The sequence below is a fragment of the Rhinatrema bivittatum genome, chromosome 11 (assembly GCF_901001135.1).
Source record: "Rhinatrema bivittatum chromosome 11, aRhiBiv1.1, whole genome shotgun sequence".
Classification (NCBI taxonomy): domain Eukaryota; kingdom Metazoa; phylum Chordata; class Amphibia; order Gymnophiona; family Rhinatrematidae; genus Rhinatrema; species Rhinatrema bivittatum.
This window is the reverse complement of record NC_042625.1, coordinates 97,448,792-97,473,496: the sequence shown is the minus strand read 5'-3', so window position 1 is coordinate 97,473,496 and position 24,705 is coordinate 97,448,792. Positions and strand designations below refer to the sequence as shown.

The 24,705-nt window shown below is 48.0% G+C and overlaps 1 long non-coding RNA gene across 1 annotated transcript in view; it reads right to left on the bottom strand.

Annotated features, from left to right (window-relative positions):
- Positions 1–10,786: 10,786 nt before the first annotated feature.
- The window catches only part of LOC115073220, a 50,961-nt gene continuing 37,042 nt past the window's right edge, over positions 10,787–24,705 (bottom strand). The window contains exon 3 of the long non-coding RNA XR_003851950.1: positions 10,787–10,847. This is a non-coding gene — a long non-coding RNA (uncharacterized LOC115073220). The remainder of the gene's footprint in view (positions 10,848–24,705) is intronic.

The window sequence follows — 24,705 nt, the reverse complement described above, 5'->3', positions numbered from 1 at the left end:
GCGCTGTTTCACAAGCTTGCACGGGCAGACCTGTGGCAGCCTGGGCAGCGTGAGGGTTGTCCCTTCAATTGTAAACCAAGCGGAAGCCTTAACAACACTCAGGACAAAAGAAACTTCAACCTGAAATAAGAACACAAAGTTCTCACATTTTAAAGAGCCCACTTGAGTGGCTGGGAGAAAGCAGGTGTAGCTGATGCTAAGTACAGTGGCCAATGTTCTCACTTTAATTCTGTCCACTAAACACTGCACCTGTGCTCCACTAAGCAGATGCTGTAATTTTCCGTGTGGTATAAAAGAAAAATTCATCAAGTTCTTTCCCGCTTTGCTTTACTTGTTCTTACCCACTTCAGGCTACACTATTAAAAGACAGACGGCAAGCACGGTGCACTGACCCAGGGAGAAAGCAGCAGACAGTGCCATGCAAAACCCGGGGAAAGTTTACTTGGAGGCAGTTACCACTTGTTCACACTCCTCCTCCTGCAGCCCTGCCACAGGGAGACAGAACTTGCAATGGTTGTAAGACGAGAATTCAAACACCAAGGAGGAGGAGGAGGAGGATATCATGAACGTGCCCTTGGAGGGATGCGGCCAGCAGGCTGGTCTCATTCTCCTAGGGGCACCGCCCTTAAGGTAAAAGCATGAGCTGAGGATTGGCCAGCGAGGTCACAGGTCAGATCGCACACAGTGCCCGGAGCAGGCACCTCCTTAGGATGGCATGAGCACCCCTGGTGACAACATAATTATGCAGTGCTCTTTACCTCTCCTAGCATCTCAACATTTATTTATTAAAAACATTTATAAAATCGCATAATGGCAGAACCTGCTCTAAGTGGCCTACGATCTTACATAAACAGCAAAAATATAAAATAATAAAAACAGTAAGGCAGAGACAAAAAGAAACCCTCAAACTAGTTTCTGTTAATTGATTTCACAGAGTTTGAGCATAAAAATGACGACAGGCAACCATTTACCAAGAACACTTTGAATACTGTGTGCCCTTAAAGAAATGCATTTTGTCAGAAACAGCAGCGCCATTAACTGGAACATGGGATTCATTGTTGAGTCTGAGAGCTTTGGCCAGGCAAACCAAACCATCCCCACAAGTTTCTCTTCTTATCCTGCTCCTCAGACACCAACATCAGTGGTTCGTGGATCAATCGTAACGCATGGAGCTGGCTGGGATTAATTACAACATGGGTCTTTGGGTCTTGCCTACAGGTCTGGTTTTCGGGATACCCTGAATTAATATGCAAGAGATATATCTGCATATGCTGCCTCCAGAGCCTGCAAGCGCATCTCCTTCCTATTCAGGGTGGATCTCCTGAAAAGCAGACTCGTTGGCTGAGATCATCTTATTCTCAGCCCTCCCTACAAGGACAGAGCTGGGTTTCGGATGCGGCACCTCCAGAAATGCTTCCCCCCTCCGTGCCATAGACAGGACCTGTGGCTCCATCTCAGACTTTAGTACTAGGACATTTTTTAGTTGGGGTATTTTGTTTTGGAAGGGGCAATTCTTAAAGACAGTTACACAAGTAAATAGCAAATTACCTTGGTAAATTGGGCTCTCAGTGTGCACACGGGATTGCATAACAGGCAGGCTCAGCAGTACTGGGGAGAGGCATTCCCAGGGGCAGGGGCAGGAAACAGAGCCTTGGGTGCTGACTCGCTCAATAATGCACCAATCCACAGCAGAAATGGAAAATACAGCAAGTCACTTTACCTGCCTGTGTACATCTTCCCCCTGTTTATTTATATTTATTTTTGACTTTTATATACCGATCTTCTTGCATTGAATACAAATCAAACCGTTTTACAGTGAAACAACAAACTTGCCTGTGAGCAATTACATAGAACCAAAAACATCTAAAAAACTCGAGTAACATAGTATGAAAGTTAAATAATATCGTAAGCAATTTGAATTACATAGTAATAAAGTTAAAATAAGCGATCAATTACCTTAATCAGTTGGGGCAAGGTTGCAGTAGGGGTGAGGGGAAGATAGATGGAGTGCAAAGAGCTTGAAAGAAAGAGGAGACCTGAGAAACAGGACCAGAGGGTATCAATGGCCCTTATCAAGGGATAAAGGGTGAAGAGAGACTATGAAAATGAATTATAACATGCCATACTTGAAAGGAGAATTAGAAAGGGTATGTTGAGACTAGGGTGAGAATGAACATAAGAACATAAGAAATTGCCATGCTGGGTCAGACCAAGGGTCCATCAAGCCCAGCATCCTGTTTCCAACAGAGGCCAAAACCAGGCCACAAGAACCTGGCAATTACCCAAATTGGTTAACATGCGGGTTCTGGAAATGCTAGGCTGAATAACCATGTTTTGAGTTTTTTCTTGAAAGAAATTGGACAGGGGTCTTGTCGGAGATCTGGTGGGAGAGAGTTCCATTGAGTAGGACCTGCTGTGGAAAGGGCCCTATTCCTTAGAGAAGTTTTAGCTTGTGGGAGGAATAGAGTGCCTTGGTATGCTCTTCTAATCGGTCTGGTGGAGTTGTTGGTGCGGAACTGGAAGGTGAGATCCATTGGGGCTAGGTTGTGTAAGGTTTTGTGCATGATGGTTAGGACTTTGTAGAGAACTCTATATTTAATAGGGAGCCAGTGGAGGTTGTAAAGGATGGGCTATGCTTTCTATGCATGCATGTCCCCCCTATGCTTTCTATGCGTGCATCTTCCCCCCTATGCTTTCTATGCATGCATGTCCCCCCCCTATGCTTTCTATGCGTGCATGTCCCCCCCCTATGCTTTCTATGCATGCATGTCCCCCCCTATGCTTTCTATGCGTGCATCTTCCCCCTATGCTTTCTATGTGTGCATCTTCTCCCTAAGCTTTCTAGGCGTACATGTCCCCCCTAAGCTTTCTATGCGTACATGTCCCCCCTAAGCTTTCTATGCGTACATCTTCCCCCATGCTTTCTATGCGTGCATCTTCTCCCTATGCTTTCTATGCGTGCATCTTCCCCCTATGCTTTCTATGCGTGCATCTTCCCCCATGCTTTCTATGCGTGCATCTTCCCCCTATGCTTTCTATGCGTGCATCTTCCCCCCTATGCTTTCTATGCGTGCATCTTCCCCCCTATGTTTTCTATGCGTGCATCTTCTCCCTATGCTTTCTATGTGTGCAACTTCCCCCTATGCTTTCTATGCGTGCAAATTCCCCCTATGCTTTCTATGTGTGCATCTTCCCCCATGCTTTCTATGTGTGCATCTTCCCCCTATGCTTTCTATGCGTGCATCTTCCCCCTATGTTTTCTATGCGTGCATCTTCCCCCTATGCTTTCTATGTGTGCATCTTCCACCTATGCTTTCTATGCGTGCATCTTCTCCCTATGCTTTCTATGTGTGCATCTTCCATCTAAGCTTTCTATGCATGCATCTTCCCCCTATGCTTTCTATGTGTGCATCTTCTCCCTATGCTTTCTATGTGTGCATCTTCCACCTAAGCTTTCTATGCGTGCATCTTCCCCCTATGCTTTCTATGCGTGCATCTTCCCCCTATGCTTTCTAGCCATTTTTCTTCCCCAAGACTACCCTGGTGCAGTTTGCTGTCGAAGTTATTGCCTTCTTTCCACCGCAGGGGTGGTTGCATAGTAATCTGAATGTAAAATACTTTTACTTTGGTCTACACTACAACAATTTCTAAATTAATTAATTTCCATTCACCTAGGACCAGACCGATCCGAACGGTGCATAACAATAATCAAAATCCACAAAATTGGGGGTCACCTGATGTGAGTAAGCAGTGTCCCCAGACCTCTCTCATTCATCCTGAGAAAAAGTGAGATTTTGGACTAAGCTAATGGCAAAAACTAAGAAAGAACCGCAGGGGAAGTCCCTGCCAGCATTAGGGGCTGAAAATACTGCTAAGCCGCCGCGGCAGAATAAATTTAAGCCGTTGGAGAGTGGCCGGTCCCGGCGACCCCCCTGGACACTGCAGAAACGTTGCAAAACATGTTAGAATGATTTTCGGAGAAAGTTGCTGGCGGAGGTAGCAGAGAAAGTGGTGCAGTTGGTGTCCACTGTTCAGGAGAATTGGGCAAAATTGTTGGAGATGGAGAGCTGCATGCAGGACGTGGAGATGTCACGGACCGAGACGGGAGCAGCCTGACTGCAAATTACATCAGATACAGGTGGAAAACGGGGGCCACTGCAAAGTTATCTGCATGGGGGCTTCCCCAAGGACGCCTGGAAACGCAGGGTGGCCACAGGTGAAAATGGAGCGAGCGCATGGGGTCCTGGTCCCTCCGCAAACAGCGGTCCTACACGCACCAAGCTCGGCCTATGGCGCTGATTAAGTACCGGCAAAATCACAATTTTGTCTTTAATGACTTTTTGCAAGCAATTCAAAAAAAAAAAAAAGAGCAAGCTTTGAGGAGCTTAAAAAGCTCCTGTGTCCCGCTAAACTGAAAGTCATTGCCAGTGACAAGAAGTTGCTTTCTGCAGTGATGTTTGACGGAGGCATGGGGGCTCCTTTCCCCAGAGCGGCTCAGCGGATTGTCGCCGGCGACGGGCAGCGTGCAAAGCGCAGCGCAACTTTCTTAACTGCAAGTTTTTTTGGCTGGTCACTAGCATTCACATGGCGAGGCAGGAATTTCCTGAGCTCTGTCTGCAGGATTGCATGGCCTGGGGAGGTTCTGTTGCAGGAGTAGGTTTGGTTTTGCCTTTTAGGTTTTTAATTTGCTGACTTGGTATCTTTTTGAGCGGGGGTGGTCTGTCGCTGGACGGGACAGGAGGCTGCTTCAGCCCATCAGCCCCCTGCGGTTTGGGATTTAGCTGTCCAAGGAAAGGATCTCAGCCACGGTCCCACCTCATTATTACATTTGCAAAGAGATGTTGCATTTGACTATTTTTCCAGTTCTTCTTTTCTGAAGGTTTTTACTCTGTTTTGGTGCTTACAGAGCACAATTGTTTTTCTCTCTGCTCAGCGTTGCGAAGCTGGTGCTCGGGCTGAGGTTTTTTCCCCCTGGGCATCTGGCTCTGTTTACATAGACAGTAGATATCTTTTATTTATTTTCTGTTGTCTACTATACACAAGCAAGCTAGAGCCCTCGTTATGGGGAAAGGGGAGGGGGTGGGTGTTGGGGGGCAGTTGTTGAGACTGAGTGGAGAGGGGGAAGAAAAATGTAAACCCCGACATTGGGTTTCGCAGTTGGTGATAAGCCAAGTCTTCACAAATGTTAATTTTCCAGAAGTTGCTGTACTCTGTTTGATTTATTTGTTATATTAGTGGGGTGAGCTAAGATGCATCGAGACTTGAAGAAAGTCTCTGTCAACGGTCGGGAGGTTTCCTCACCACTGAAGAGATCTACAATCCTTCATGACCTTAAAAAGCAGGGGACATCCATTGCGTTTGTGCAGGAAACGCACCTCGTGCCAAAGGAACAAGAGAAATTAAAGGGGAGGGCGCGGTGTCCGCCTCCCACAGTAGAGAAGTCACAAGCATCTTCCATTGCAAGGGCATCGATCAAGCTGCCACCCGGAGGGAGGGAGGGTTATTTTAGAGGGGAGACGTTGTGGTGAGTCAGAGCTGCATAATCCTATGTGCAAGGTGCTCCTGGGATCTGATTGTACAACATTTATGTGTGGGAGGCGACTGCACTCTGTGCACTAACCCGATGGTGGATCATTCTCATAGAGATGCAGCCAGGAATGAGCAGCTTTTCAACCAGAAGAAGGGGGAAAGCCGACAGTCGCTCAGCAGCGCATGGGTCGGAGGAATGTATCCTTGCAGGATACTAATGAAACAGGAGAGTTAGGGCATCCCAGCAGAGAGGTTCCAATAAAAGCAAACACAGTCCATGTGCCCATATGTAAAAAATCACCTGAGGTAAAGAATTCCAAATTATCCCAAACAACTGAAAAGCAGGTTGTTAATACAAACAAAGACACACTTTGAAATGTCTGTATGCCAATGCCAGAAGTGTAAGAAGTAAGATGGGAGAGTTAGAGTGTATAGCAGCAAATGATGAGATTGGCATCACAGAGACTTGGTGGAAGGAGGATAACCAATGGGACAGTGCTATATCAGGGTACAAATTATATCGCAATGATAGGGAGGATCAACTTGGTGGGGGTGTGGCACTTTATGTTCGGGAGGGTATAGAGTCCAACAGGATGAAGATCATACAAGAGACTCAGCAGGACTTATGGGGCCAATTTCAAACCCGTGCACGCAGATGGACAAGCACATGTTATAAAATATGATCTTCACCAGCACATGCGTGCCCAATTGTATAATCGGCACATGTATGTGCGGGCAGATGCCCCATTTGTGTGTGTGGGGGGGGGGGGGGGAATTTTTCAATCACATCGGCCTTTTTCCCAGTTCCCTAACCCTAACCTTCCTCCCTGACCCCTAAACCTACTCTACCTAAGCTCAGTTTTTTGGTTTTGATACTTACTGCTCTCCTCTGGAGCAGAAGTAAACTCTGCGCGCCGGCCAGCAGCTGCCGGCACTTCCCCAGGACCCCCATCTAATGCCGCTCTCGTGGCCTGCCTCACCCGGCCCTCCCCTTTTCTTTGGCCAAGCTGAGATTTCAGGGAGGGAAATTCCCAACCCCCTAACGCTAACCTCCTTTCCCCTTCCCCTAACCAACCCGCCCCCTATCCCTGTCCTAATCCCCCCCCAAAAAATTATTTTACCTGCTGCGCCTGCTTAGGGGCAGGCGCCGGCACGCGATCCTCTGCCACAGCGGCAAATGGCCCCGCCCCCGGACCACCCCTTTCCCAAAGCCCCGGGACTTAGACGTGTCCCGGGGCTTTACACGCGTCGCCGGCACGCGTAACCCGATTTACAAGCGTAGGGCTTTTAAAATCTACCCCAGAATATACATCCTATTGTCATCAAGCACCAAATCACCCAAGAAGATAAAATGTGTCAGGCTGGGTCGGACCAGTGGTCCATAGAGTCCAACATCCTGTCCGATATTGGCCAGGCTAGGTCAGCTGGCACTACCTGGAAGATCCTAATAGGAAAGTTTGTTCCTTATCACGTCCGCCTGAATAATTATTAGACTTGTCCTCCAGAAATTTGTCCAAGCATTTGTGAACTCTCTTATACCACCAACTATGACCGCATCATCCAGCAACAAATTTTATAGCTTAACTGTGCCTTGGCTGAAAAACACTTTCTTAAATTGGTTTTACATCTTCTACTAGTTTATTATAAAGAACATTCAGGGGGTTTCTGGACAGGATGAGGGAGTAAGGGGCACCCAAAGACGTCCCCTGTACATACAGGGGAGAACATCAGGACACTGAACTGCTTGCAAACCCCCCGTGCAGCTTAATCCAAGTACGGACTTGCCCTTGCAGGTCCTTCGGGTATTCCTTCACCGTGCTGACCGGGATCAGCGCGTGGTGCTCATCACCCGCACGCCGTGCTGACCGGGATCAGCGCGTGGTGCTCATCACCCGCACGCCGTGCTGAGCGGGATCAGGCATGGTACTCATCACCCGCACGCCGTGCTGACAGGGATCAGCGCGTGGTGCTCATCACCCGCACGCCGTGCTGAGCGGGATCAGCGCCTGGTACTCATCACCCGCACGCCGTGCTGACAGGGATCAGCGCCTGGTGCTCATCACCCGCACGCCGTGCTGAGCGGGATCAGCGCCTGGTACTCATCACCCGCACGCCGTGCTGACCGGGATCAGCGCGTGGTACTCGTCACCCGCACGCCGTGCTGAGCGGGATCAGCGCGTGGTACTCATCACCCGCACGCCGTGCTGAGCGGGATCAGGCGTGGTACTCATCACCCGCACGCCGTGCTGACAGGGATCAGCGCGTGGTACTCATCACCCGCACGCCGTGCTGAGCGGGATCAGCGCGTGGTACTCATCACCCGCACGCCGTGCTGACAGGGATCAGCGCCTGGTACTCATCACCCGCACGCCGTGCTGACCGGGATCAGCGCCTGGTACTCATCACCCGCACGCCGTGCTGAGCGGGATCAGGCGTGGTGCTCATCACCCGCACGCCGTGCTGAGCGGGATCAGGCGTGGTACTCATCACCCGCACGCCGCGCTGACCGGGTTCAGCGCGTGGTGCTCATCACCCGCACGCCGTGCTGACCGGGATCAGCGCCTGGTACTCATCACCCGCACGCCGTGCTGACAGGGATCAGCACATGGTACTCATCACCCGCACGCCGTGCTGAGCGGGATCAGCGCGTGGTACTCATCACCCGCACGCCGTGCTGACAGGGATCAGCGCCTGGTACTCATCACCCGCACGCCGTGCTGACCGGGATCAGCGCCTGGTGCTCATCACCCGCACGCCGTGCTGAGCGGGATCAGCGCCTGGTGCTCATCACCCGCACGCCGCGCTGACCGGGATCAGCGCGTGGTGCTCATCACCCGCACGCCGTGCTGAGCGGGATCAGCACCTGGTGCTCATCACCCGCACGCCGCGCTGACCGGGATCAGCGCGTGGTGCTCATCACCCGCACGCCGTGCTGAGCGGGATCAGCGCCTGGTGCTCATCACCCGCACGCCGTGCTGACCGGGATCAGCGCCTGGTGCTCATCACCCGCACGCCGTGCTGAGCGGGATCAGCGCCTGGTGCTCATCACCCGCACGCCGTGCTGAGCGGGATCAGCGCCTGGTGCTCATCACCCGCACGCCGTGCTGACCGGGATCAGCGCCTGGTACTCATCACCCGCACGCCGTGCTGACAGGGATCAGCACATGGTACTCATCACCCGCACGCCGTGCTGACCGGGATCAGCGCCTGGTACTCATCACCCGCACGCCGTGCTGACAGGGATCAGCACATGGTACTCATCACCCGCACGCCGTGCTGAGCGGGATCAGCGCGTGGTACTCATCACCCGCACGCCGTGCTGACAGGGATCAGCGCCTGGTGCTCATCACCCGCACGCCGTGCTGACCGGGATCAGCGCCTGGTACTCATCACCCGCACGCCGTGCTGACAGGGATCAGCGCCTGGTACTCATCACCCGCACGCCGTGCTGACAGGGATCAGCGCCTGGTACTCATCACCCCGCACGCCGTGCTGACCGGGATCAGCGCCTGGTGCTCATCACCCGCACGCCGTGCTGAGCGGGATCAGCGCCTGGTGCTCATCACCCGCACGCCGTGCTGACCGGGATCAGCGCCTGGTGCTCATCACCCGCACGCCGTGCTGAGCGGGATCAGCGCCTGGTGCTCATCACCCGCACGCCGTGCTGAGCGGGATCAGCGCCTGGTACTCATCACCCGCACGCCGTGCTGAGCGGGATCAGGCGTGGTACTCATCACCCGCACGCCGTGCTGACAGGGATCAGCGCGTGGTGCTCATCACCCGCACGCCGTGCTGAGCGAAATCAGCGCGTGGTGCTCATCACCCGCACGCCGTGCTGAGCGGGATCAGCACGTGGTACTCATCACCCGCTCGCCGTGCTGACCGGGATCAGCGCGTGGTACTCATCACCCGCAAGCCGTGCTGAGCGAAATCAGCGCCTGGTACTCATCACCCGCACGCCGTGCTGACAGGGATCAGCACATGGTACTCATCACCCGCACGCCGTGCTGAGCGGGATCAGCGCGTGGTACTCATCACCCGCACGCCGTGCTGACAGGGATCAGCGCCTGGTACTCATCACCCGCACGCCGTGCTGACCGGGATCAGCGCCTGGTGCTCATCACCCGCACGCCGTGCTGAGCGGGATCAGCGCCTGGTGCTCATCACCCGCACGCCGCGCTGAGCGGGATCAGCGCGTGGTGCTCATCACCCGCACGCCGCGCTGACCGGGTTCAGCGCGTGGTGCTCATCACCCGCACGCCGCGCTGAGCGGGATCAGCGCGTGGTGCTCATCACCCGCAAGCCGCGCTGAGCGGGATCAGCGCCTGGTGCTCGTCACCCGCACGCCGTGCTGACCGGGATCAGCGCGTGGTGCTCGTCACCCGCACGCCGTGCTGACCGGGATCAGCGCCTGGTACTCATCACCCGCACGCCGTGCTGACAGGGATCAGCACATGGTACTCATCACCCGCACGCCGTGCTGACAGGGATCAGCGCGTGGTGCTCATCACCCGCACGCCGCGCTGAGCGGGATCAGCGCGTGGTGCTCATCACCCGCACGCCGCGCTGAGCGGGATCAGCGCGTGGTACTCGTCACCCGCACACCGTGCTGAGCGGGATCAGCACGTGGTACTCGTCACCCGCACGCAGCCTCTCTTACAGATACCAGCAGTGCCCAGTAATTCATTCCTGCAGCATTAAAACTTCTCCAACGGCTTTAGCACAAGAGTTAAAGAGAACAGAAGCTTTGATAAATCATTTTAAGGGAGGGGGGGGGGGAGGTAAGTGGGGGCCTGCACCTTTTCTCTAAATACTCAGAGAGAAAGTGCACTGGTGTAGGTGAGAGATGGAAGTCTGGCGAGCGCCTCCCACAAGCTGTTGCTTCCCGCCACCGAGGCGAGACAGCTACATAAAAAGAGCAGCTATAATTCTGAAATGATGAAATAATCCTTGGTGCAGGGCTGGCATAATACATACTGTGGCTTCCTTCTATTACAATCATTAAACACTTGCACTGTTGTGAAACCCCAAAGAATGAACCCACCTCATACTTAGCAATTGTTATTCTGCCTTATGAATCTAATTATTTTACACTCCTAACGGAAATTTATAATTCTGCATAATTAACAGAAGACGTCTCTCGGCGAAAGAGCTGCTGTGCCAGCCTTCATATTGTAGGGCAAGTATTTGAAGAAACCCAGGTTTCGAGCACGGAGACCATGCTGACTGAATTACTTAATGGTCTTAATTTTGATTACTTACGTCCCTGCCAGCCAGCCCCGGGGATGTCGTCCGTCTTCTCTCAAATCCAGGAACATCTGAAACACAGGCAGTGCGGCAACTCAGCACGGAGAGCAACTCAACTTGTCAAACTTGTGCAGTATCAGAGACGGGCACCTCACTAACATCGCACGCAGCAGGGCGATTTCCCTGGTAAACTGGCCGGGCTGACAGTGAGGCCTCCTCTGCCCACCTGCGGTATCAGAGACGGGCACCTCACTAACATCGCACGCAGCAGGGCGATTTCCCTGGTAAACTGGCCGGGCTGACAGTGAGGCCTCCTCTGCCCACCTGCAGTATCAGAGACGGGCACCTCACTAACATCGCATGCAGCAGGGCGATTTCCCTGGTAAACTGGCCGGGCTGACGGCGAGGCCTCCTCTGCCCACCTGCAGTATCAGAGACGGGCACCTCACTAACATCGCACGCAGCAGGGCGATTTCCCTGGTAAACTGGCCGGGCTGACGGCGAGGCCTCCTCTGCCCACCTGCAGTATCAGAGACGGGCACCTCACTAACAACGCACGCAGCAGGGCGATTTCCCTGGTAAACTGGCCGGGCTGACAGTGAGGCCTCCTCTGCCCACCTGCAGTATCAGAGACGGGCACCTCACTAACATCGCACGCAGCAGGGCGATTTCCCTGGTAAACTGGCCGGGCTGAAGGCGGAGCCTCCTCTGCCCACCTGCAAGCTCACGCCGGCCTCCACAGCGCGCACAAGTTAGGCAGGCGCGTGCGTTTCATTTTCAAAATGTACGGGCGCCACGTCGCCCTCGCTCTGCCACTTGTGGTCCCGAAAGGCGCCTTTCTCTTTCAAAGCCGGCAGCAGATGTACACCGGCCAAAAAAAAAAGTGTCTACGTAACCTGCAAACAGCATGAGCTGTTCAAATGTCCCCCCCAACCTGTTCACTCTTTTATACGGGGCCTTCCAAAAAAATGTGCAATTTCAAGCAACGATTCCGTAGTCTTCAGACTTACCGGCTTCGCTTTGCTCCAAAAATCTTTTGGCCAGACACAAACATGTGCCTGCCCACCCCGGTGTGTCAGAAGTGTTAAAAAATGTTACCTAGCCACTCGGTAAGGGAAGAATATCAGCCTTGTGCGTTGTGCCCCAGGCTTTCAGCACTGGTTTGCAGCAGGATCAAGCTTTCCCTATCCTGTACGTTACCCTAGGCACGGTTCTGCCCTCTGGCCGCCCCGTGCTGCATCCCTCTTTGCTTATTGGCCTCAGATTAATAATAACTTTATGGTAAAATGTAGCTGGAGTGAGGGAGGGAGGCCCATGTATTATTGCACAGGAAATGTGTTCCTGCGGTGCTGAGCGAGGAGCTCTGGCTGGGGTAGAGCTTGTGGCGGTCGGGGACATAAGAGATACAGGACAGGCGTTTCTCCTCGCAGCTCTGCATTATTCTTAGGTGAAGGGCATGGTCTGCTAGAGGAAGAAATTATTTTCTGCAGCATACAGTTAGTATACAAAGCCTTAACATACAAATGTAATGGTTTCAATTTTGTACAAGATAATTCAGGGCAAAGAGCAGGTTGTTATTTGGACTGCAAAATGATTCCTCAGCTACATTCATAGTAATTGTGCAGCAAATTGAACACTGGGATGCTGCACTGCCTTCTCTTCCTGGTCCCAGCGTCTGGGTTGGGTGTTTTTTTTAACTCTAATTAGTGAAGCAAGGGCTCACAATATAGCACAGCACAGAGTAGCATCTCTCACCTGCTGTCACTAGGAATGCTTTCCAGTACCGCTCTGATCTTTGCTGTGTGTCAGGACCTATGTAAACGTGTGCCTAGCAGTACCCGCGTGTTGCGCCTCTTCCGTGGTGATGCTCCCTGTTTCAGGGCAGCTTGCATTGCAACTGCTCTGCAGGACAGTGTGGGAGGTGTAGGGATGCATGAGAAACAGAGGGGGTTTTGAGAGCCACCACGGTCAATGCAGAAGCCCTCACGTCTCAACCACCTTGTGAAATAAATTCTATTTTTGCAAGAGGAGGAAGGCAGAGTCAGTGGCAGTCTGAGCTTTCCCAGCTGATACTATGCCAGGCTGGGAGGATTCCAGCTGTGAACAAGACGCGAGTGGCTGTAGCTGGGGGTGGCGAGCCCAGCACTATCAGATATGTCCCTGTGTACGTTTCTGGGCATACAATAAGTCAATTTCTCCTTTTGGGTTTTTTTTTTGCTGTTCTTCACATTTTCGGAATGCAAGGGGGAGCGGTGACCTTATCTCCAGGCTGAGGAAGGCTCGCTCCCATGCGTCCTCAGCTGTAAAAGCTCCACACTGCTCCGGAAAACTCGTCAGGGAAATCCCTTGGTAGAGTTTTAATTGTCACAGAGTAGGAAAGGGTGCCAGTCTCGGGCCCATCAAGCCGAGCAGCCTGTCTCCAACACAAGCCCAACCGGGGCAAATCCCAACGTAGATACAATTACTTCTCGCCTCCTCTGACTCCATCTGGTTAATTATCGTTTATGGATTTGACCAAACATCTTCTAACTCTGCTATGCCTTGACTACATCCTCTGACAATGAATTCTCACAGCGTCGCTGCGCACAGAATTAATTAAAAAAAACAACACACACACGTTCTCCATTTATTTTAAATCTTCTACCTGTTAGTACTAAGACTAGGGGTCATTCCATGAGACTATCTGAAAGGGTAATAACTGTCCCACCCCATTCACAATTTTATAAACTATCACATCTCCTCTGTTATTTCTTCTCCAGGCTGAAGAGCCCTAACCGTTTGCTCACCCTCCTCTGAGCCTTGTCCACTTCTGCTATATCTTTCTTCAGAGCTGCTCACGAGACTCAAGTTGCGCCACAGAACGATACAGTCTCAGGTTTATTCTCTATTTCTTGCTGAATAATTCCTAAAATCCTTTTTTTTTTTTGACTGCTGCCACGCCCACTGAGCTGAGAGTTTCAACATCTCATCCACGGTGACTCCTAACATGGAACCCAGCATCCTGTACCGATACTTTGCATTATTCTTCCCTACATGCAGCCCTCTGCACTTCTGCACATTAAAATTTCATCGCCATTTAAATGCCCAGTTCCCCAGTTTTGCAAGGTCCATCTGCAGTTTCTCACACGATTTTTGAATATTTTCGCATCATCTGCAAATTTGACCATTTCATTGGTCAAACATTGTTCCCTTTCCTAGATAGTCAAGGAATAAGTTAAACAATGCTGGTCCCAGTTCAGATCCCCGGGGCACGCCACCATTTACTTTTCTCCAATAGGAAAACTGGTTATTTAATCCTGCTCTTTGTTTCGTATCAGAAGAACATAAGAAAATGCCATACTGGGTCAGACCAAGGGTCCAACAAGCCCAGCATCCTGTTTTCAACAGTGGCCAATCCAGGCCATAAGTATCTGGCAGTTACCCAAAAGTCTATTCAATGCTACTGATGCCAGTAATAGCAGTGGCTATTATCTAAGTCAACTTAATTAATAGCAGGTAATGGACTTCTCCTCCAAGAACTTATCCAATCCTTTTTTAAACACAGCTATACTAACTGCACTAACCACATCCTCTGGCAACAAATTCCAGAGTTTAATTGTGCGTTGTGCGTTGAGTGAAAAAGAACTTTCTCCGATTAGTTTTAAATGTGCTACATGCTAACTTCATGGAGTGCCCCCTAGTCTTTCTATTATCCGAAAGAGTAAATAACTGATTCACATTAACCCGTTCTAGACCTCTCATGATTTTAAACACCTCTATCATATCCCCCCTCAGTCGTCTCTTCTCCAAGCTGAAAAGTCCTAACCTCTTTAGTCTTTCCTCATAGGGGAGCTGTTCCATTCCCCTTATCATTTTGGTAGCCCTTCTCTGTAACTTCTCCATCACAATTATATCTTTTTTGAGATGCGGCGGCCAGAATTGCACACAGTATTCAAGGTGCGGTCTCACAATGGAGCGATACAGAGGCATTATGACATTTTCCGTTTTATTCACCATTCCTTTTCTAATAATTCCCAACATTCTGTTTGCTTTTTTGACTGCCGCAGCACACTGAACAGACTATTTCAATGTGTTATCCACTATAACGCCTAGATCTCTTTCTTGGGTTGTAGCACCTAATATGGAACCTAACATTGCGTAACTATAGCATGGGTTATTTTTCCCTATATGCATCACCTTGCACTTATCCACATTAAATTTCATCTGCCATTTGGATGCCCAATTTTCCAGTCTCATATGGTCTTCCTGCAGTTTATCACAATCTGCTTGTGATTTAACTACTCTGAACAATTTTGTATCATCTGCAAATTTGATTACCTCACTCATCGTATTTCTTTCCAGATCATTTATAAATATATTGAAAAGTACGGGTCCCAATACAGATCCCTGAGGCACTCCACTGCCCACTCCCTTCCACTGAGAAAATTGTCCATTTAATCCTACTCTCTGTTTCCTGTCTTTTAGCCAGTTTGTAATCCACTAAAGGACATCACCACCTGTCCCATGACTTTTTACTTTTCCTAGAAGCCTCTCATGAGGAACCTTGTCAAATGCTTTCTGAAAATCCAAGTATACTACATCTACTGGTTCACCTTTATCCACATGTTTATTAACTCCTTCAAAAAAGAGAAGCAGATTTGTAAGGCAAGACTTGCCTTGGGTAAAGCCATGCTGACTTTATTCCATTAAACCATGTCTTTCTATATGTTCTGTGATTTTGATATTTAGAACACTTTCCACTATTTTTCCTGGCACTGAAGTCAGGCTAACTGGTCTGTAGTTTCCCGGATCGCCCCTGGAGCCCTTTTTAAATATTGAAGTTACATTAGCTACCCTCCAGTCTTCAGGTACAATGGATGATTTTAATGATAGGTTACAAATTTTTACTAATAGGTCTGAAATTTCATTGTTAAGTTCCTTCAGAACACTGGGGTGTATACCATCCGGTCCAGGTGATTTACTACTCTTCAGTTTGTCAATCAGGCCTACCACATCTTCTAGGTTCACCGTGATTTGGTTCAGTCCATCTGAATCATTACCCATGAAAACCTTCTCTGATACGGGTATCTCCCCAACATCCTCTTCAGTAAACACCGAAGCAAAGAAATCATTTAATCTTTCCGTGATGGCCTTATCTTCTCTAAGCGTCCCTTTAACCCCTCAATCATCTAAAGGTCCAACTGACTTCCTCACAGGCTTTCTGCTTCGGATATATTTTTAAAAGTTTTTACTGTGAGTTTTTGCCTCTACAGCCAACTTCTTTTCAAATTCTCTCTTAGCCTGTCTTATCAATGTCTTACATTTAACTTGACAATAAGTTATCAGTCTGAAGTAAGGAATCACCTCCTATCCCATGACACCTTAGTTTTCTGAGGGAAAATCCAAATACACGAAATCCAAACAACTCACCTTTACCCAACATGCCTACTCGCCCCATCAAAACTTTCTAATAGGTTACTATAACAGGATTTGCTTTTGCCAAATCCATACCGATTCTTCTGCTTAAGCCATGTGAATCTATATGACCACTAATTTTGTTCTTAAAATAGCAGAAGCTATTTTACCCTGCACCGATATCAGGCTCACCAGTTTGCAATTACTCGGGTCACACCTGGAGTCAACATTTTCTACACTTCAATCCTCAGGTAGAGGTGGCAAGATCTGAATAGGTTACAGATTACTAGAACCAGGCCTGAGATGTTATTTGAGAATTCCGAGGCAAGTACCATCAGGTCCCATTGATTTGCTACTATTTGTTGGCAGCTCTTCCAGATTCACACTGGTTTGATTCAACTCCTTTGAAACATTACCTATAGAGTATTGTTCAGGCTTTGAATCTCTCTCCACCATCATCCTCAGTAATTACCAAAACAATTTGTTTAGTTTTTGTACTATGGCCTTACTCTGAATGCCCCTTTTACGCCCACTGTTTTCTTAAGCCGCTCTTATCTTCCTGCCCCCAAAAGACTCTGCTCCAATACACACTTGTTCCTTCTCATCTTTTGATGGGGGCTTCCATGCTTCAATAATACTCCTTGGGGGGGGGGGGGGGGGAGGAGGTAGTCACCAAAGCAGTTAAATGGGACTAAAAGGACCATCACTTCTGTGATTTAAACTTTTACCTTTGATAAAACTTTAAACTTCAGTGACAATGCCCTTCCAAAATCAAAATGTCTACTTCCTGACTGGTCTGGAGAGCTGATCAGAGGACATTGATTTAATCCAGTGTTTCCCAACCTTTTCTAGCACAAGGCACACCCACATTAACAAAAATGTTATGTAGCGCCCCAACCTCCACAAGGCAGGCAATGCAGACATGGAAAGGGCTAGGGAGGCACTGAAAGTCCAAGTAGCCTCTCTTCCAATTTTTAAACAAAGGGTGAGAGGGGGCAGAGACTCTCATGAACTCGTCTCAGTTCCCTCTATGTACAAGTGCGGGAGAAGGGAGAAGTTGGAGTCATGCATCAGCCAGCTCGATTAGTTTATCTTGCCTGCCACGTGTGGCTGCCAGTGCTCTTCCACCGCCGCCACTCCCAACATTCAGAAGGCGTGGCATCCAGTGCTCCGTGCACGTTCTCCGTGTCTCACTCAGCTTGGGAACAAGACAGTCTGGAAGAACTCAAAGGAAAAAGCTTAGGATGGGGAAAATGAGGATGAAGTGCTGAGCACATTGTGTGCGCTAAACAAAAACGGGGCCCAACTATGCCTGCCCTGCATGCTGTCCGTTAGTTACCACAGTCCAGGGCTCATGCTGCAGCTAGGAAGAGGCAGCATGCATGATTACATGTCTTCTCAGAAAGGAGCTCCTACACGTTTAAGAGGCACCACTGCCGACTGTTGTTGCTGTGAGGTGCTGCGTGGAGAGCCCAGATGCTGGTCTGCATCCGAGCACCAAGCACTGGTGGCTTTGCCATGGCTCACTTGATCAGGCCTGAAGGCACACGGGCTGGGAAACACTGATTTACTCAACAGCAGCCCCTCTCTGGCTCCTGCAATGCTGTATTCTGACACGATGTCCTACATTCCTCATTTTCTCCCCCTTACCCTATAAAAGCCACGAAAGTCTAGACCATTTTGTAACAGTAAAGAAATGATCATCATCATCCCAAGAGCCTTTCTTCCACACGTGCTAGGACTGTGGGACGCTGGGGTAAATAATGGCGCCTGCCAGATCCTTCACCTGCAGCAAATCTTCACTAAGAACAGTAGGACTGCAAGTCCCAGAATGCGCTGGGGTGACAGCTGGCAGGTAAGACCTGGGCTGCTGTTCTCTGCCATTCAGCCATTAATGCTGACAAAGGGCATTAGCAGACTAAAACCCAACTGTTCAGAGTCTTTATCCTGATTGAGAGAGCAGAGGAACCATCTTCCTTGTACACTTATCAGTTCAAAAGTAGAATTAAATATATTTACCCAGGGGCTCTGACAGTCTGTCTCTCAGGTCCGCTAAAGCTGCCTCTGTGTGCCAACTTGATATATTAAGATATTTTTCCTATCTGCTTCTAATTTCAAGCTATTTATCTCCCAGGTGGAGCAGAGAATGACAGCCTCAGCAGTGCATCGCCGCACATTAAACCCTGCCTGGGTGACGTGGGTTTGCTGGGGGCCCAGGCTGCAGCATAATTAAATGGAAATGAAGGCAGCAGGTGTCTTCTTGATTATACTAAGAAGGTGGTCTCTGAATTAAGACAAAATCCACGGGGGAACAGGTAATGCATAATAGTCCTCCATGATTGGTTTATGTAAATGGTCTCTGGCATCATTCAGTGATACTGCTTCAAGGGTTGCTAGTGATTAATGACCTTCACTGTCTTTTGCCACTGAATCTCATCAGAGCCCTTCTCAAGCTCTACCCATTAGATGGCACAATTTTCTGTTACCAAATTTATTTATTTATTTATTTATAATTTTTATATACCGACATTCTTGTATAATATACAAATCATACCGGTTTACATTAAAACAGGAGATGCAGGAAAAAAAGTTACCTTTGTCAAATACATTTAACATTAATAACAATGAAAATTGTTAACAAGGGATAACAACTATAAAAAAAGAGAAAGTTAAACAAAAGTTAAACATCTCACAGTGATGTACCGCCACATTTATTCGCATAGTCTTATCTACTCATCTTGCTAATTTTTTTACATTAATTGGCTGAAATGTAAATATTGCTCTGTTCTTTTCTCTCCCCCCTTCCAGTTCCAAGTTAATTTTTCCCTGTTTTATTGTAACTTTCTCACATCCTTTTTCTGATTCCCTGTATTTAAAGTTCAAGGTTTTTATTGAGAATATTGTTTACTACGCTACGTTATGTTTTTCACACTTTGTTAATTGTAAACCGGGTTGATGTGATGCCTGTCATGAAACTCGGTATAACAAAAACAATAAATAAATAAATAAATAAATAAAAGAGGAAGAACATAGATGTTTAAAAGAAAAAAACGAAAAAAAAAAAAAGGTAGCACTAAGGGTTGCACAAAGGGGTGCACAAAGGGGAGTGCCCCTTTGTCGCGCAACGCCAGGTGGAATGGCGCCGTTTACTGGCTCGACGCTGGGCTGGATGACATCCTTAACTTACGTTACCACAAACTCCCCATTACATCCCCTCCTTTTAACCACACAACCACCATCCAAAACCACCACACACACACACACACACACACATACCTTGTTCTATTGTCATAACAGGGTCGCAGCTTTATTACAAACTTACACGTGATATTATGGGTCCGAGTCAGTCCCTATTCTTCTACCACTGGTGCCCCTCTCCCTACCATTTGTCACCAGTCAGACCTGAGCTAGTGGCTGGCATGGCCTTGCTGGTCCACCCAGCACCGGCAGCGGTTCTCTAACGAGACTGCATTTAAAGCAGCAAAAGGCATCCCCCAAAATACTCCTTGGGCGGCCTCCTCACCCTTTAATATGCCAGAAGAAGAGCCCCGTGGCACAAATAGATGTCGTGCCAGTGAGGTTCCCACTCCCCGCGGGCTAGGAGAGGAGTCTCACAGCAGCACACAGAGATTACTGAAGAGTCCCAGCAGCCATCAGCAGAGCCCAAGCCACCAGCAGCTGGAAAACAGAAGAGGCCTTGAGGGCCACCAGTGGAGCCCAACCCTCCAGCAGCGAAGGTGAGAGGGAAACCGCGTGAGCTGCCAACAGAGCCCAAATCTCCAGTGGTGAAGGTAAGAGGAAAGCCCCATGGGCTGCCGGCGGAGCCCAACCCACCACCAGCAGCAAAAACGAGACCCCTCCAGGCTGCTGGCAGAGCCCAACCCACCAGCAGCAAAAACGAGACCCCTCCAGGCTGCTGGCAGAGCCCAACCCACCAGCAGCAAAAACGAGACCCCTCCAGGCTGCTGGCAGAGCCCAACCCACCACCAGCAGCAAAAACGAGACCCCTCCAGGCTGCTGGCAGAGCCCAACCCACCACCAGCAGCAAAAACGAGACCCCTCCAGGCTGCTGGCAGAGCCCAACCCACCAGCAGCAAAAACGAGACCCCTCCAGGCTGCTGGCAGAGCCCAACCCACCAGCAGCAAAAACGAGACCCCTCCAGGCTGCTGGCAGAGCCCAACCTGCGCTTGAAAAAAAAAAAAAGACCCAGCGACTGCAGGCAGTAGGACAAAATGTGAGATCCGGGCTGCCTGCTCAGCTTATCCTGCCCACCACAGCCAAAAAAGAAAGGAGAGAGCACTGTGAATAAGGCAGAGGGAGAGTGTGTTTGTACAAGAGCACGTGTGTATGTACGAGAGAAAATACATGCATGTGTGTGCAGGCGCATGTATATGTAGTGTGTGCGTGTGAGCACTTGTATGTATGAGAGAGAGAATGTATGTGCATGTGTGTGAGAGAAGAAAGTTCCCCCTTCCTGCCCCTCGTATTAATCCACAGCAATCTCAGGATGAACAGAGATCAAGAGTTCCCAGGTATGAAAAGCAGAGATCTCTTTGATCCTTGTTAAGTTTTAATTACTGAGTGTTACTTGATGTGTCTGCTATTTTGAAATATTTTGATATTTGGAAAATGTTCTATAATTGTTATATGAATTTTTAATTATTGGCTGATGTTCTACCCATCAGCTGTTTTGAAATTTATTATTAGTATGTTTTTTACTATTATGACTGATGCTTTATTTTTCTTGATTTTATTGTTTTGAGAAATGGAATTTTTATTTTTCCATTGTTGCACTGCATACAGTCTCTGCTTGTTGCAGATTCCTGTTCAGTTTTTGTCTGCATTTTCTGTTTATACTTTATGCTCTTACAGTAAGCTGGTGCGTGCGGCTTGGTCACAGCCAGAAAGAATCAGGCTGCAGACACTGGCTGTTACCGTTTTGTGCACTTTATTTACAACGAATAAAAGTTCCAAACTTAAAACAAGCAGTGCAGCTCACCTTAGCTTCAGGTAGTACAAAAATCAACTCAAAAAACATCAGTACAGCTTTCCTTAAATACAGGTAATTCACATCCTTAGCAGAATAGGGTTTTTACCTTTATGTCAATCACAAACCTTAGTCGTAACTGCTCCTTGCATACGAGACCCTCTCAGCTTCTCTGGGCTTGACAAGCTCTCTGGGCCTGGGTTCACAGAGTAGGGTGAAGGGAACCTCTTTCACCCAGAATCCCTTGTTGCCTGAAGCCTTAAGGTAGAGTGAGGGAGTTGTCAGTGCACTCCATCAGTCTCTTTTTATTCTGTACTGGATGAAGGTATGTTTGTGTTCTGCATGTGTGACTGAGGTGAGGTATTCTGCTCGGTAGTGGTTTCTCTGTAGGGCTCTAACACACAGGGGTTCTCAACCCAGTCAGTCAGGTTTTCAGGATATCCACAATGACTATGCATGAGAGATTTGCATGTGCTGCCTCCAATATATGCAAATGTATCTCATGCATAGTCATTGTGGATATCCTGAAAACCGGACTGGATAAATGTGTCCTGAGGACTGGGTTGACAACTTCTGCTATAGCAGGCTGGCTTGTTCTATTTTCCTAATAGGAGGTATAGAGGTGTTTAGGGCCTGCAACATTGCCTTTTCAGAGTTAGGGTTTTTCATGTTGATAATAGGTTACAAATTTTAACTAATAGATGTGAAATTTCTTTTTTAGTTCCTTCAAAATCCTGGGGTGCATACCATCCAGTCCAGGTGATTTGCTACTCTTTAGTTTGTCAGTATGGGCTATTATATCTTCCAGGTTCACAGTGATTTCATTCAGTTCGTCTGACTCAACACCCCTGAAAACCATCTCTGGAACCGGTATCTCCCCAACATCCTCATTAGTAAATACAGAAGCAAAGAATTCATTTAGTCTTTCTGCATTGGCCTTATCTTCCCCAAGAACCTCTTGAACCCCTCAGTCATCTAAAGGTCCAACCGACTCCCTCACAGGTTTCTTGCTTCGGATATATTTTAAAAGATTTTATTATGAGTTTTTGCCTCTATGTCCAACTTCATTTCACATTCTATCTTAGCCTGCCTTATCAATGTTTTACACTTAACTTGACAATGCTTATGTTTTATCCTGTTTTCTTCAGATGGATCATTCTTCCAATTTTTGAAGGGTTTTTTTTTGGCTAAAATAGCCTCTTTCACTTCACCTTTTAACCATGCCGGTAATCATTTTGCCTTACTCCCACCTTTCTTAGAACATGGAATACATATGGACTGCGCTTCTAAGATTGTATTTTTAAACAATGTCCAAGCCTGTTGAACACTTTTAATCTTTGCAGCTGCACCTTTCAGTTTTTTTCTAACTATTTTCCTCATTTTATCAAAGTTTCCTTTTTGAAAATTTAGGCCTGGATTTTCTAAGGTCGCAGACCTTAGAAAATCCGGCAATAATGGGGGGGCAGGGTGGCGAAGCGGGGGGCCGGCTTTCGCACCCAATAGCGGCACCATAAAAGGTGGTGCTATTGGGTGCGAAACTGGCGGCGAAAAGGGCCCTTACCTTCTCGCCGTCAGCAACGTCTTTGCGGCATCTGCCCCGGTGCCACCCCGACTCCTCCCCTTCTGGTGCGGATGCCCCGATCTAGGTATCGCACGCAAAAAGAGACTTTTCGCGTACGATCCCTTTTGAAAATGACCCCCTTAGAGTCAGAGCTGTAGATTTACTTATTGTCCCCCTTCCAGTTATTAGTTTAAATTTGATCATGTTATGATCACTATTGCCAAGCGGCCTCACCACCGTTATCTCTCTCACCAAATCTTGCATGCCACTATGAAATAAATGTAAAATAGCTCCATCTCTCATTGGTTCCTGAACCAATTGCTCCATGAAGCAATCATTTATTACATCCAGGAACTTTATGTCTCTAGCAAGTCCTGATGTTACATTTACCCAGTCAATATTGGGGTAATTGAAATCTACCATTAATATTGCACTGCCAAGTTGGTTAGCTTCCCTGATCTCTCTTAGGCATTCCCAGATTAGGTCATCAGCCCCCTCCATCCATTGCTTTCATTATGCCTCCAATTCAATACCCGTTTTCTAATTTGTTAACTTGCTCTCAGTTGTATTTCCTGCTTTCTATATTTTATATTTACTCTTGTTACATTCCTTCACTCCACTGCCCAGTCCCTGTTTGATGTAATTTTCTACCTGCAGTTTGATGTAAATTGATATGATGTATCCACTAATATCAGTATAGAAAAGCCGTTAAATAAATAAATTAGCATTTCATCATCTGTCTGACCATTTTGACCAGGTGGACGATAATATACTCCTATCACTATACTCTTACCCAACACACACGTGATTTCTACCGATACAGACTGAGCATTTAGTCTCTTGTATGATCTTTAGCCTGTTGGACTCTATGCCCTCCCGGACATAAAGTGCCACACCCCCACCAAGTTGATCCTCTCTATCATTGCGATATAATTTGTACCCTGATATAGCACTGTCCCATTGGTTATCCTCCTTCCACCAGATCTTTGAGATGCCAATTATGTCAATCTCATCATTTAGTGCTATTCACTCTAATTCTCCCATCTTACTTCTTAGACTTCTGGCATTGGCATACAGACATTTCAAAGTGTGTTTTTTGTTTGTTTGTATTAACAACCTTCTTTTCAGTTGATATGGATAATTTGGAATTCTTTCGCTTAGGTGATTCTTTACTTATAGGCACATGGGCTACTTTTGCATTTATTGGAACCTCTCAGTTGGGATGCCCTAACTCTCCTGTTTCATTAGTATCCTTCAAAGATACATTCCTCCGAGCCATACACTGCTGAGTGACTGTCTGCTTTCCCCCTTGTTCTAGTTTAAAAGTCCTTATTAAGTCTTTTGTGTTTCAAAGTGTTTAATCATCCTAATTTTAATTGTTCCCCATCATTCTGTACCGCTAAAATTAATTTTAAGTTTCATGATTCTCATTAAGAAATGTTCACCTACTGAGCTAGTTGGGTTTTTCTCAGTAATGGTTTAGGTCATGTCTATGAAGCTGTATTCCTTAATTTTGGGTTTGTTTCACCAACATAGGATCCTTCTTCATGTTTTTTGCATTGGATCATGTATACAATATTCATAGGCAAGCACAAATGTGAACCTTTTAGTTTAAATGTCTTTTCCATGTAATTAGTTGCTGGGTCCTGTGACGTGTGCTGGCACATTTTACATTGTGTGGCATTTTCTTGCATTTCAGTTTCTGTTTGGAGCTTACTCCTATGATTTTGTTTCAGGTAGGCTGTTGTCAGAAGGTTAGTACTGGGGGAGCAGGGAATATCTCTTTCAGTAACAGGTTTGGAGGAGTATGTAACCAAGGGCTGTGATGCATCTACACTAGCAGAGAAAGCTGTAGTTTGATTCAAGATTGCCATAGTTAAGATCCATGGACCAAGACGAGGAGGTGCAATTATCACAGTGGGCAGAGAGGCCAATGAAGTGAAACAGAGGAAACCTTGAAAGAAGTAACAGCAGGCATGGCTGGTA